The sequence below is a fragment of the Acomys russatus genome, chromosome 6 (assembly GCF_903995435.1).
Source record: "Acomys russatus chromosome 6, mAcoRus1.1, whole genome shotgun sequence".
Classification (NCBI taxonomy): Eukaryota; Metazoa; Chordata; class Mammalia; order Rodentia; family Muridae; genus Acomys; species Acomys russatus.
The window spans coordinates 46,952,376-46,965,397 of record NC_067142.1 but is presented as its reverse complement, the minus strand read 5'-3'; the positions used below and the strand labels follow the sequence as shown (position 1 = coordinate 46,965,397).

Here is a 13,022-nt window from a genome sequence, read left to right as displayed (position 1 = left end):
TAAAATCAATCATAGGTCATGAGGCGGAGCAAGCAACCAGCTGACAGGAAGTGAACATAGGATTATTAAGGAAAAAAACATGGAGAGGAAGAAGAAAATCAAGAGGATAGACAGAGGGCTGCAGAAGAAGTATAAGGGAGGGACATTCAGTTTGAAGAAGGTTGTTTGAGATGGTGTGGGGGAGGGGCTTCCTTCTGGGGAGTTGGCTAACGAGGATGGTCAGCTGGGTACTTTCTCTGCCTCTCTGAGCTAGCAGGCTTTCACCTTAGCATCTGGCTCTTGAGTCTTTACTGGTATAATTGAACGATTGAGATTTTGTTAAAAACAACAGCTGTTCTACAAATCTGTCAAATATGTAGAAGTTGCTTTTCTCATCATCCATGTTCTCCACACCTTCAAAATACTAAATATATATAACTTAAGTGTAAAAATTTAATGAGTTCGTAGTGGGGTACTAAACTATAGCTATGTCATCTTGTAAAGTATTCCTAAGAATACTTTAATTGCTAAAGTTATCTTCGGAAAACCTGATCTCTAATCACTAAGACCAGCCATCAACTTCTTCCTATACAAGGTGTCCCTGACCTAAAGGTTATAAGAACAGCCTCACCACTTAACTGCTTAGCATCTGGAATTAGAGTCTTGTGGGGGAAGCGCTTGTATCTTGATCTACCCTTGCCCCTCACATGGCTCAGAGTCTGAACTGTCCAAGGTGTCCCTGCCTCTGGCTATGCTCTCCTTTTACTCACAATAAACTTTCTTCTCCACCATACCTAGCAGTCATGAACTTTCCTTCCCTCCTTCCTTCCTTCCTTCCTTCCTTCTTTCCTTCCTTCCTTCTTTCCTTCCTCCCTTCCTTCCTCCCTCCCCTTCTTCTTTCTTTCTTTCTTCTTTTTTTCTCCCTTCAGTGTCCTCTCTGGAAGATACGCTAGAGTAATGGAGGCACAAAGCTTGTGGGAGTAACCAACCAATATCTGATTTGACATAAGGCTCACTCCATGAGATGGAATCCATAATCAACATGGCCTGGGTGACCAAGCACCAGAGATGAACTAGATAGCCCAGGGATCTTGGGTAAAACCAAACACTATTGGTTTTGCGACACTCACAAATTAATACCTTATTCAATAGAGAGGCTTATATCATCAGAGAAGCTACCTCCTGCAGGAGATAAAAACAGATGCAGATACCCTCAGCCAGACATTACACAGAGATCTTGGAACACTCAGCTTAAGTACGATGGCTCAATCAAATCCTTCCCCTGGAACCCATGGAAGAGGGGGCAGAAAGTGTGAAAGAGCCAGAGGAGATGGAGGATACCAGGAAAACAAGGCACTTTGAGTCAACTTGAGCAAGGTTCATATGAAGTTAGACAGTGAAATGCCATGTACCCGGCCTGCACGAATCTTTGCCAGGTCTTCTGTACTTATGACTTCCAGTTTAGTGCTTTTATAGGATTACTGAGTGTGCAAATGAGGCTTGTGCCTTCTTTTGAACTCTTTTATTTCTGTTTGTTTTTCTTGTTTAACTCTAATGTGACAGTTTTTTTATCTTATTATATTTGATTTTGCTATGTTTTTATATTAAAGCTTAGAAGCCTGGTTTTTTTTTTTTTTTCATTTCTAATGAGAGACAGATGGGAAGTGAAGGGGAAGTGAGGAGGAACTGAAAAAAGTAGAGGAAAGGAAAACTATTATCAGGATAGTTTATATGAGAAAAACATCTATTTTTAACAAAAGAAAAAATCATAAGGAAAGCTTCCCTTTCTTAATCCACTGCAAGCACATTCCCATTGAGAAATGATCCTGTTCCCCTTTTCTGCATGTCTTTCTTGCAGCATTTATCTACATGGGCATGGTTTACACGTATGCCAATGACTTATTTGCAACTTCTATTTATTTTTTCAGTTACATGGATTTTTTTTATTGCAACAGAAAGACTAGGGATTTTCCAATCATTAATCTTCAAAAACTTCCCTTTACATTTCTCATAATACGCAGTTGCAATGTGGGATAGCCCCACGACCCTTTGATATAAATGACACATTAGAAATCACCTGGCAAGGTGTGGTCCCACAGTCACTAAAGATATTTTTGATTGGTGACTCACCGTGACAATTTGTTTAAATACCTATAAATGAGATGCTACCAAGACTAACATCCTTTTAAACCCAGTGTTAAACTTTCTTGCCACTCCAGCTGTCAAGGCAAAATTCTACCCCCTTCCTTTGAAAATTTAATTCGTTATTTTGAAATTTTTATATATTTAATCACTTTACAGCCTGATCCCAGCTCCCTCCATCCTCTCCTCCAAGTCCTGCTCTCATGCACCCCTCTATCCATTCTTCCCTTTCCTTCTCAGACAAGGGGAAGACGCTAAGGGGGTACCAACCCACCCTGGTGCCTCAAGTCACAGCAAGACTAAGGGCATTCTCTTCCACTGAGGCCAGACCAGGCAGCGCAGCTAGGGGAGAGGGATCCAAAGGCAGGCAACAGAGTCAGAGATAGGCCCTGCTCTAATTGTTAGGGGGAACCACATGAAGAACAAGCTGCACATCTGCTACATATGTGTAGGGGGTCTAGGTCCAGCCCATGCAAACTCTTTGATTGGTGATTGAGTCCCTGTGAGACCCCATGGGCCAGGATGGTTGACTCTGTAGGTCTTCTTGTGCTGTCCTTGACCTCTCTGGCTCCTTCAATCCTTCCTCTCACCCTCCCACAAAACTCCTCAAGCCCAGCCTATTTGGGGCTGTGGGTCTCTGCATCTGTTTCCATCAGCTGCTGGATGAAGTCTCTCAGAAGGCAGTCATGCTAGGCTCCTGTCTGCAAACATAGCAGAGTATCATTAATAGTGTCAGGGGTTGGCTCTCTCCCGAAGGGTGGTTCTAGAGTTGGGCCAATCATTGGTTTGCCATTCCCTCAATCTCTGCTCCATCTTTATCTCTACACTTCTTGTAGGAAAGACAAATTTTGGGTCAAAGGTTTTATGGGTGTATTGATGGTACCCTCCCTCTATTGGAAGTCCCACCTGGCTATAGGAGGTGGCTACTTCAGGCTCCATGTCTCCACTGCGAGGGATCTCAGCTAGGGTAAGGCCCATATACTCCCTAAGGCCTCCTCTGTCCCAGAGATGCACCCTCACTGATTTCTGTTCTCTTTCCAGGTCCTCTCCCTCCCAAGTACCCCCACCACCTACCCTCACTCTCCCCACACTTGATTCTTGTCCTTCTTTCCCTCCCCATGCCCTCTCCCACATATCTCCTTCCCTCCCTCTACTTCAAATGACTATTTTATTTCCTTTTCTGAGTGAGATTCAAGCGTCCTCCCTCGGGCCCTCCTTGGCTTCTTTGGATCTGTGGGTTGTAGCATGGTTATCCTGTAAATTATGGTTAATGTCCACTTATAAGTGAGTTCATACCATGTGTGTCTTTCTATGCCAGGGTTACCTAACTCAGAATGATCTTTTCTAATTCTATCTATTTTGCCTGTTAATTGCATGATGTCTTTGTTTTTAATAGCTGAGTAATATTCCATTGTACAAATGTAAATTACTACATTTTTTCTATCCATTCCTTAGTAGAGGGATATCTGTATAGTTTTCAGTTCCTGGCTATTACAAATAATGCTGCTATGAACATAGTTGAGCAAATGTTCTTGTGGTATGGTGGAACATCTTTTGGGTATATTCTTAGGAGTATATAGTGAAGTCTTGAGGTAGAACTATTCCCAATTTTCTGAGAAAGTGTCAGATTGACTTCCAAAATGGTTCTACCAGTTTGTACTCCCCCAGCAAGGGAGGAGTGTTCCCCTTTCTCCACATCCTTGCTAGCATGTGCTGTCACTTGAGTTTTGATTTTAGCCATTCTGATTGGTGTAAGATGAAATCTCAGAATTGTTTTGATCTGCATTTTCCTGATGACATAAAACAGAGAAATTGGTTGACAAAATTAAATTGAAGACCCAGAAATAAACCTATATACCTACAGACACTTGATTTTTGACAAAAAAGCTCAAATAATACAATGGCGAAAAAAAAAAAAGTGTATTTAGCAAATTATGCTGATCTAACTGGATGTCTGCATGCAGAAGAATGCAAATAGATCTATATTTATCACCTTAAAGAAAATTCAAGTCCAAGTGGATCGAAGACCTCAACATAAAAACAGATACATGAAACCTATTAGAAAAGAAAGTTGGGAATAGCTTTGAACTCATTGGCACAGGAGACAACATCTTGAACAGAACACCAACAGCTCAGGCTCTAAGATCAACAACTAATAAATGGGACCTCATGAAACTGAAAAGCTTCTGCAAGGGCTAGGACATTATCAATAGGATAGAAAGGAAGTCTACAGATTGGGGAAAGATCTTTACCAACTCTACATCTGACAGAGGACTAATATCCAAAATATATAAATAACTCAATAAATTAAACACTAACAAACCAAATAACCCAATTAAAAATAAGACACAGAGCTAAACAGAGGTTCTCAAAAGAGGAATCTCTAATGGCTGAGAAGCACTCAAATAAATGTTTAATGCCTTTCATTATAAAACCCACTAGTTCTTAGTTTTTCTATAACAGTGCAGACTTTATGCCAGCATGTTTGCTATTAAGATGCCTTACTCCAAGTAACAGGCTGACTCTAATGGATACCACTTTCCATGGCAAGGATTTTTAAAGTTTTTACAAAATAAACGTTTGAAGAATATGAATCTGGAGTTCAATGGAAAAGTTGGATTTGTATGATTACATCACCCCTGAATTATCCAATAATGGTTTACATCATGGTCTTCTATTTATTAGGAGAGATCAATGTAATAAATAGTTAAAAAGGTTCTACACTGGTATTACAAAATCTCTGTGGACCAAAAAGTATTGTTTTTAATAACCATAGAAACCTACTTAGGTACAGTTTATCCTTTACGTCATGTGGTTTAACATTCTTTTGATCAATTGCATCAAATTTCTCCAAAATCCTAGCTGCCTTGGATAAGAAAGTATTCAACACACTGAATAGAGTTTGTTCAGAGTCTGGCTAGGGCTGATTCATGATGAATCTGCAGATTTCTTCCTAACCCAACACCAACTTTTAGATTCCCAGGCCTGCTCTACACTCCCTGGAAAGTGTCCGGTGCTCCAACATACTTACCTATCCTACATTTAATAACACTTGGGTCTTAAGTGTGTAAAAAACTTAAGGCTACTCACAGAGCTAACATAAATTGATGCCTAGAAAACAAAAGTCTATGATGTGCCAGGATGGGTTGGTACCCATGGCAGGGAGTCGGGGTTGGGGGCTTCCCTTCTTTGAGGAGAGGGAGAGGGAGGAATGGAGGGAGGGAGTGTAAGGGTGAGGCTTAGAAGGAGAGAAGGGGCTGCAATCAGCATGTAAAGTGAGTAAATAAATTAATGAAGAGAAAGAGAGAGAAAGAGAGAAGGAGAGAGAGAGAGAGAGAGAGAGAGAGAGAGAGAGAGAGAGAAAGAGAGAGAGAGAGAACAGTAAATTCAAAACCATTAGAAGGGAAGAGACACAGAACACATTTTCCTGTTGTTCTGTTGTTTAAAGAAAATGTTATTTCAAAAGATAGAGCCCAAGCATATACATGACTCTCTAGGAGATGGCTGTAGTATGTTGATTTTTTCCAAAACACTACTGTGCTAAGATATTTAATATTTCTAGTGTTCCAATGAACAATTTTTAGTAAAATTGCTGGGTGTCAGTTTTTGCATATCTAGCTATGAATTAGCCATGGTTCAGGATATCCCATCTCTTTGCTCATCATCTGTGCCATATCACTTAGCATGCAAAAAATCATTTTAACTAAATCACAGGGAAAGGAAAAGATAATAAAAATCAGTTTATTTTTGCTAGTAATTTGTAGTTTCTGTTCCTGAGCTGTTCATTTCGTTTTAACTTGGAGAACAAGTCCTTTTGTTTCCTCTTTTCTTTCTTTCTTTTTCTCTCCCTTCCTCCCATCTATCCCTCCATTCCACCTTTTCTCCTTTCTGTTTTCAATTTTTCTTTTCATTCTATTAAGACTGAAATTAAGTCAAATGAGCACCTAGAGTCTAACAGCTATGGACAGTAGGCTAGAATTTATCATAGAAACAGCATCCCATCTGATAGTCCAAGGGAAAGACAATATTGGGGAAAACAGAAATGTTCTAGAAAGGGAAAAGGGGCCTTATTTAGTATTTAAATAGAAGTTGAAGTAGCTATTAAGTCAACACGCTTGAACGTTGGAGTGATAGTTTGGGTGAGAATAGTCCCACAGGCTTATATGTTCAAATACTTAGTCCCCCAGTTGGGAAGGGTTAAGAGGCATGTCTTGTTGGAGAAAGTGTGTTGGTGGGGGCGAGTTTTCTGAGCTTTCAGCACACCAGTGCCACTCCCACTTTGCTCTCCTTTCTGCTCTCAGACCAAGATGTGAGCTTCCAGTTATTCCTGACACCACATCTTTGCTCCACCATCATTCCTCATTGAAATGCTCTCTTTAGAAATTGCCTTGGTATGAAACTTTGCCACAGCAGTAGAAAGTAGCCCAGACAGCAGCTTGGTATTAGGACGACCATCTGCCCATTTGTGAGTAAAATTGAGTTTTGTGATCTTTCCTCTTTGTTTGGCCTCCAATCTACCTCGTGCCTTTAATTTTGTGGCTGGCTCTGGAGGTGTATAGAAGACTCTATTATTTCATTATCACATTTTATTTTCTCTCATGATTTTCAAAAATCTCTTTATTGTTGGATAAATATTAGGTTGATCTCTTAAAAATAATTTCCCTATCACTTTCCATTCTTTATACACCAATCTCCAATTCATTGCCTCTGGCACTGTTTAAAATAACATTTTAAAAATTGTTTGGAGTCTTTCCTGTTTTTCAGTTAATTTTCACATCCAGAATGTATATAGATAACAAACTCCTTTTGAATCTTTATGAGAATATAGCACAGACATGTTTTGAAATGTTTTTCTATTTGTCTCTTGCTTTAGATACGTTTTAAAGGATCGCTGCTCTCTGTAACAGCAAATAAAACTTGGGTGGACAAAGGTTTTGGGACTTCCGACTTTTAAGCTATTTTCTAACAAGTAACATAAGCTCTTATAAGTAAAGGATTTACCAAATGTGAAGTTTAAAAGGCTGGCTCTATTTTTTTATGTGTTTGATTTCTTCATTGTATTTTGAGATTATTTACTGCATAACAATCAACACTGGATATTGTTTATTTAAGCAATAGAAAAGAGAAATTTTTTTCTAATTCTAAAATGACCTTGAGATGTGCTGACTTAGTATCTATTTCAAGTGCTATTTAAAGAAGGCAGTCTAGAAGAAATCAATACATTACCAAGAACATATGATTTACCAGGTCATATCCAAGTTCATACTGATCAACATTATAAGAGAAATGATTTACATTTATAGATATCTTCACTTTACATCCTGGTCATAGCCCCATGCCTCCTCTCCTCCTGGTCCCACCCTCCCTCCCTCTTCCTGTCCCCCTTCCATATTCCTCAGAAAAGGGGATCCCCATTCCCATCCACCCCAGTTCATCACGTCACATCAGCACTGAGCATGTCCTCTTCCCCTGTGACCTGGCAAGGCAATCCCACCAGGGAGAAGTGATCAAAACTGGCATCAGAGTCCGTATAAGAGACAGCCCCCACTTCTCTTACTAGAGGACCCACATGAAGCCTGAGCTACCTGTTGGCTTCATCTGTATAGGAGGTCTAGGTCCAGTCTATGCATGGTTCTCGGCTGGTGCTTTAGTCTCAGCAAGGCCCTCTGGGCCCTGGCTAGTTGATCCTAAAGGTTATTCTTTACTTAAAGTAGAAGTTGCAATTTCCTTTTCTATGTTGAGTATAATATCTTGCCAGAAATACATCTATCTCTATGCTTTTCAGTTAAGGATATGGTTGATTTCTTTATATTTAGACTTCTCTCGTGTTTAAGTTGAGAAGCATCCATGGATCAGCTACTTTGTTTAAAGTGGCAAATGAACTTCTTGTAAATCTATGAACATAGAGAAAAGCACTGCTCTCCAGTTGTAGGCAGGCTTCCCTCTGAGTAGTAATATTTACAGTTTCATGACTTCCTGATTTCCATTCTGAGGAATACAACTTGAAACTGGGTTTCCAATTCTTCTGATTAAGCCTTCTGTCTTCACATCCAGATTAGGAAACCATCCTTTGTAGCTGAAGATTATACCATAGAGCTGACTAATGTTTAAAAATAATAAAGGCAGGGTTAGCAAACCACCAACCACAGAAAATATATGGGGTTTTCCCCAATATCACATCATGTTGACTTAATTGGTGCTCCGAGTTCATGGGGTTGATGTGTGAGGTCACTTCATGAAGTAATGGTTTAATATGAATACTCCTGCAAGAGTACACAAGGCTGGAAGTTATACAATGGATTCTGGAAAAGTTTTTTTGAAGGATGATGATGGCATCTGGCTTTAATGCATGAAGACGCTAGTGTTAGTCATCTGTATGGGTGGTTTTTTATGATGGTGGAACTGATACAGTGATACAGGAAATGTATGTGTAAACAGGTTTTATTGCCGTACATTTACTTGTGTGCTCAGGAAAGTACCATTTGTGCTTTCCTTGCCGAGTACGTACTCCCTACTATGGTTTAGGATTGAAAAAATTTGGCTTACACAATATCCTGGGGGAGAAAGAAAGGCCCAGATGGCATTCTTGTAGGCCAAGCCACTGGGAAGTCACATGTAGAAGAAGAAGAAGAAGAAGAAGAAGAAGAAGAAGAAGAAGAAGAAGAAGAAGAAGAAGAAGAAGAAGAAGAAGAAGAAGAAACTGTGAGCATTTGGTATTATCTCTCAGTTGAAAGCATGAATTGATCCCCCAGGGTAGCATAGAGCCCAGCACAGCACATAACTATAATCTTAGCATTGAGGAGGTAGAGGTCAGAGGATCAGAAGTTCATGGTCATCACTGACTTTGCTAATGTTTTATGGTAGCTTAGGCTACCCAAGACTGTGTCCCAAGGAAGGTAAAATACAAAACACGCCCCACCTTTATAACACTTATGAGATCTAAGAGAGGGTCATCACAGTCTAGAATGGAAAGTACTCAGTAGCAATGTTAAGTGACTTATTAAAATATAAGAGAGAGAAATGAATTTTATTATGAAGGTATGTTCATATTTCAGATTCTAACTGGGCATGGTGATGTATGTCTTTATTCTCAACACTTGGAGGAAGAGGCAAAAGTTCAAAGCCAACTCGAGCTATGAAGTGTATGTATCTTATTTCAAAAAACAAAAAGAAATAAAGAAACATAAAAGAGAATATGCTTGCCTGGTCTACATACTGAGATCCAGGACAATAAGGGCTACACAAAGAAACCCTGTCTTGAAAAACCAAAAATAAAATAAATAAAAAAGTACAGATAGCTGGGTGCAGTGGCACATGCCTCTAATCCCTGCACTTGGGGAGGCAGAGGCAGGTGGATCTCTGTGATTTTGAGGCCAGCCTGGTCTACAAAGTGAGTACAGGACAGCCAAGGCTACACAGATAAATCTTGTCTCAAAAAACAAAACACAAAACAAAAACAAAAAAGAAAGAAAAGGAGAGACTAGGCTTGCCAAGTTTTTATCATATATTAAAGAATACCTATGATTATCTAAAAATTAATTCTCTCCTTTCTAAATATCTATTTATCTGAGACTAGACCTTCATGTAGCACAGCTACAACAGTGGACTACAATGGACTGAATGAAGAAACTCAATCATCAAATTTTCACAGTGTAAAAGAGCCTCTCCTATTCTTACTTATTTAGTAGTAAATACTTAATAAGCCTTTCTTACTTAGGGACTACTAAATAATTAATAAAACATGGTGCTTATGCCAACACATACTGAATTTATTATTTTTATTTTACATGAAATAGAATATATGCACTTTAAATTCTTTGTTTTTGTTTGTTTGTTTGGTTGGTTTTTCAAGACAAGGTTTCTTCAAGACAGCCTTGGCTGTCCTGGACTAGCTTTGTAGACCAGGCTGGCATCGAACTCAGAGATCCACCTGCCTCAGCCTCCCGAGTGCTGGGATTAAAGGCATGTGCCACCACACCCGGCCTTAAATTATTATTATAGTTTCTTATATAGTAAATGTATGTGCTTGGCTTGTAGATGAAGGGCTATACAATAAAGGTATATTATACAAAATAATTCATTGTAAAATTTGTTACTTGTTTTATTTTTCCAGTGCTACAGGCTGAACTGAGAACACTTTTTAAACCAAGCTTTCTCTCTCCCCATTGAATTATACTTCTAGCCCCATATCAGTAATGTTTTCCACATCTTATTTTTTTCTTTAAAAATGTTTTAGGTTAATATACAAAGTACATTGGTTTTATTCTTACATCCCTATGTACCTAGATGTCCATGTGTCATACATTATTGTCTTTTCTCACCTCAGCCTCCATTTCATATTACAGATTTCCCTTTCCTTCCGTTTCTCTCTTTCCTAAGATGCCTTACTTCTCTCTCATGATCTAGAACCACAAATGTATAAACACACTTATGCACATAATTAAAGTTAGGTTCTGCATATGAGAGGAGGTAATTGTGTTTGTCTTTCAGAGTCTGACTTCTTTCACCTAATGTAATAATTATAGTAGCACCTATTCTCCTGAAAATGTCGTGGCTTTATTTTTCTTTGTGGCTGCACACAGTTCCACTATATATCAGTAGTATGCTTTCTTTAAAAAGTTTAAAGTTTTAACAATTATTTCTTCTATTTTTGAGGATATAAGATAATCACATCATCTTTCCTTTCCTTTCCTCCCTTCAAACCCTCATATCCCACTCCTGTTCTCTTTCAAATTTGTGGGTTCTTTTTTCATTACTTGTTGTTACATACATATATGTATATATTTAATTTTAAAATATCTTTCATCTCTTCTTTGACAATTTCATACAGAATGAAAGATATAGATGTATTTTACTTATTTACATGTAGACATTTAATCTTTCCAATACTACTATTTATTTCTTTATTTCTTTCTTTATTTATTTTAAGTACACAATTTCAATGAATTTGTGTGTCATCCTTGCTCTGGGACCATGCTAATCTTCTCTGTATCATTCCAATTTTAGTATATGTGCTGCCAAAGCGAGCATCCAACACCATCTTTTAAAGAGCTATCTCCAACAAATATTTCTGACAGCTTTTTAGAATGTGGTGACAGGAACAGTGCAGGTTTGTTTAGAAATCCTTGATTCTTTTCAGACTTCTCCATGTGTACATTTGGGTCAAGTCTATGTTGGATTTGTTCCTGTCACTCTGTAGCACAATGTGAGATGAGGGATTTTGATATACCAGTGTTTCTTTTCCTACCAAGAGTTGCTGTGGCTATCTGGAGCCCTTTGCATCTATATTTTAGTTTTTGTCTAGTTCTGTGAAGCACGTCATTTGGGGTTTGGTGGTGATTGCAGTGAATTTATAGGCTGCTTTTGGTAATAAAGCCATCTTCACAATATTAATTCTTCCAATCTATGAGCATGTGGGATATTTTCATCTTCTTATCTCTTTCATTTCTTTTTTGATTGCACTTACACTTTCATTACAGAGGTCTTTCGCCTCAATTAGGTTTATTCCTAGGTGGTTTCTCCTGAAACTATTATGAATATTTTCCCTTGCTAACTTATTTCCTCGTAGTTTCATTGTTACATAGAAAAGTTATCGATTTTTAGAAAGTTTTTTATTTATTTGTACATGCATGGGTGTTTTGCTGTGTACCACATCTGTGCAGTGTCCACAGAGGCCAGAACAGGGTATCAGATATCCTGGGAGTGGAGTTACAGGTGATGTAAACTGCCATGTGGGTGCAAAGAATTGAACTTGGGTCTTCTGGAAGAGCAACCAGTGCTCTTGAATGTTGAGCCGTCTTTCCAGCCCATAGGAAAGTTACTGGTCTTTGCATGTAGACTTGGTATCCTGTCACTCTGTTGAATGTATTTATCCATGAACAGCTTTCTAGTTTAGCCTTTGGAACTTTTAAGCATAAGATCATTTCATATCCCATTAAGCATATCCCATAGGCTTTGGGTACTGTACTGAATGAAAGTAAAGAGAGTAGACACCCCTTTCTCACTCCAAATTGCCATATATATTATCTTAATTTTCCCACATTTAGTAGAATTTTATAAATAGGTTGGGCACATAAAGCCTTTTTAAACATTCTGTCCTAGTTTCAATGGGGCTTTTTTTTATATATAATGATGTTAAAACTTTATCCAAAACATTGTTTTCATTGATAGAGATGGTTATGTAGTTTTTGTCCTTACATATTTTTAAAGAGCTGTATTGGCTAAGATGTCTTGACCGTGACCAACATGGGCCTGTCTGCTGTCCACGCTTGGCTTCGCTTTCTGCTGTCTAGGTAGATTTCTGTTTGGCTCTCCTAGAATTGCTCATTCATACTCCTTGGGTAGCTGTTGCCGCTCAGGGCTGTCTCCCATGAGTGTGGGAAGCTACCACAGCACCAAAGTCAGCACAGGCAGGAGCCCAATCCTCAGCCTTTAAAGGCCTCCTCAGCATTAATCATGCTGCTTGAAGAGATACAGCCGTGGGTACCATATCCTCCCTAGAACTTCAGAGTTCTCAGGCTTTACATCAGTAAGAAGGTGTCCCCAGAACTTGATCTACTGGCTGACCTCAGGTTCAGAGCCATCAAATTCTGAGTTAATAAGATGTGTTTCCACCCACCAAAGTCAGGACTGACTCTCTCTCTCTCTCTCTCTCTCTCTCTCTCTCTCTCTCTCTCTCTCTCTCATTATTTATGTTCTACGTTCCCACTCTGTTCCATCAACATCTGGCCCCACCACTCCCCATGACTGTTTCCCCAAGCCTTTCCTTTCCCACGGGCTGTGGCAAGCCAAACTGTGGTTCCCTGACCTGTGGTTATTTACAGTTTCCAGGCCTTCCGGGTAGCTATTTAATAATTATTTCCCTCTAAAAATGGTGTCAGGCCAGTGTCCTCTGAGCCATA

At 39.0% G+C, this 13,022-nt stretch overlaps 1 non-coding gene across 1 annotated transcript; it reads right to left on the bottom strand.

Annotated features, from left to right (window-relative positions):
* Positions 1-11,043: 11,043 nt before the first annotated feature.
* Positions 11,044-11,151, bottom strand: LOC127191270 (U6 spliceosomal RNA). Its single transcript, XR_007830883.1, has one exon. It is a non-coding gene; the product is annotated as a U6 spliceosomal RNA (small nuclear RNA).
* Between the last annotated feature and the right edge of the window lie 1,871 nt (positions 11,152-13,022).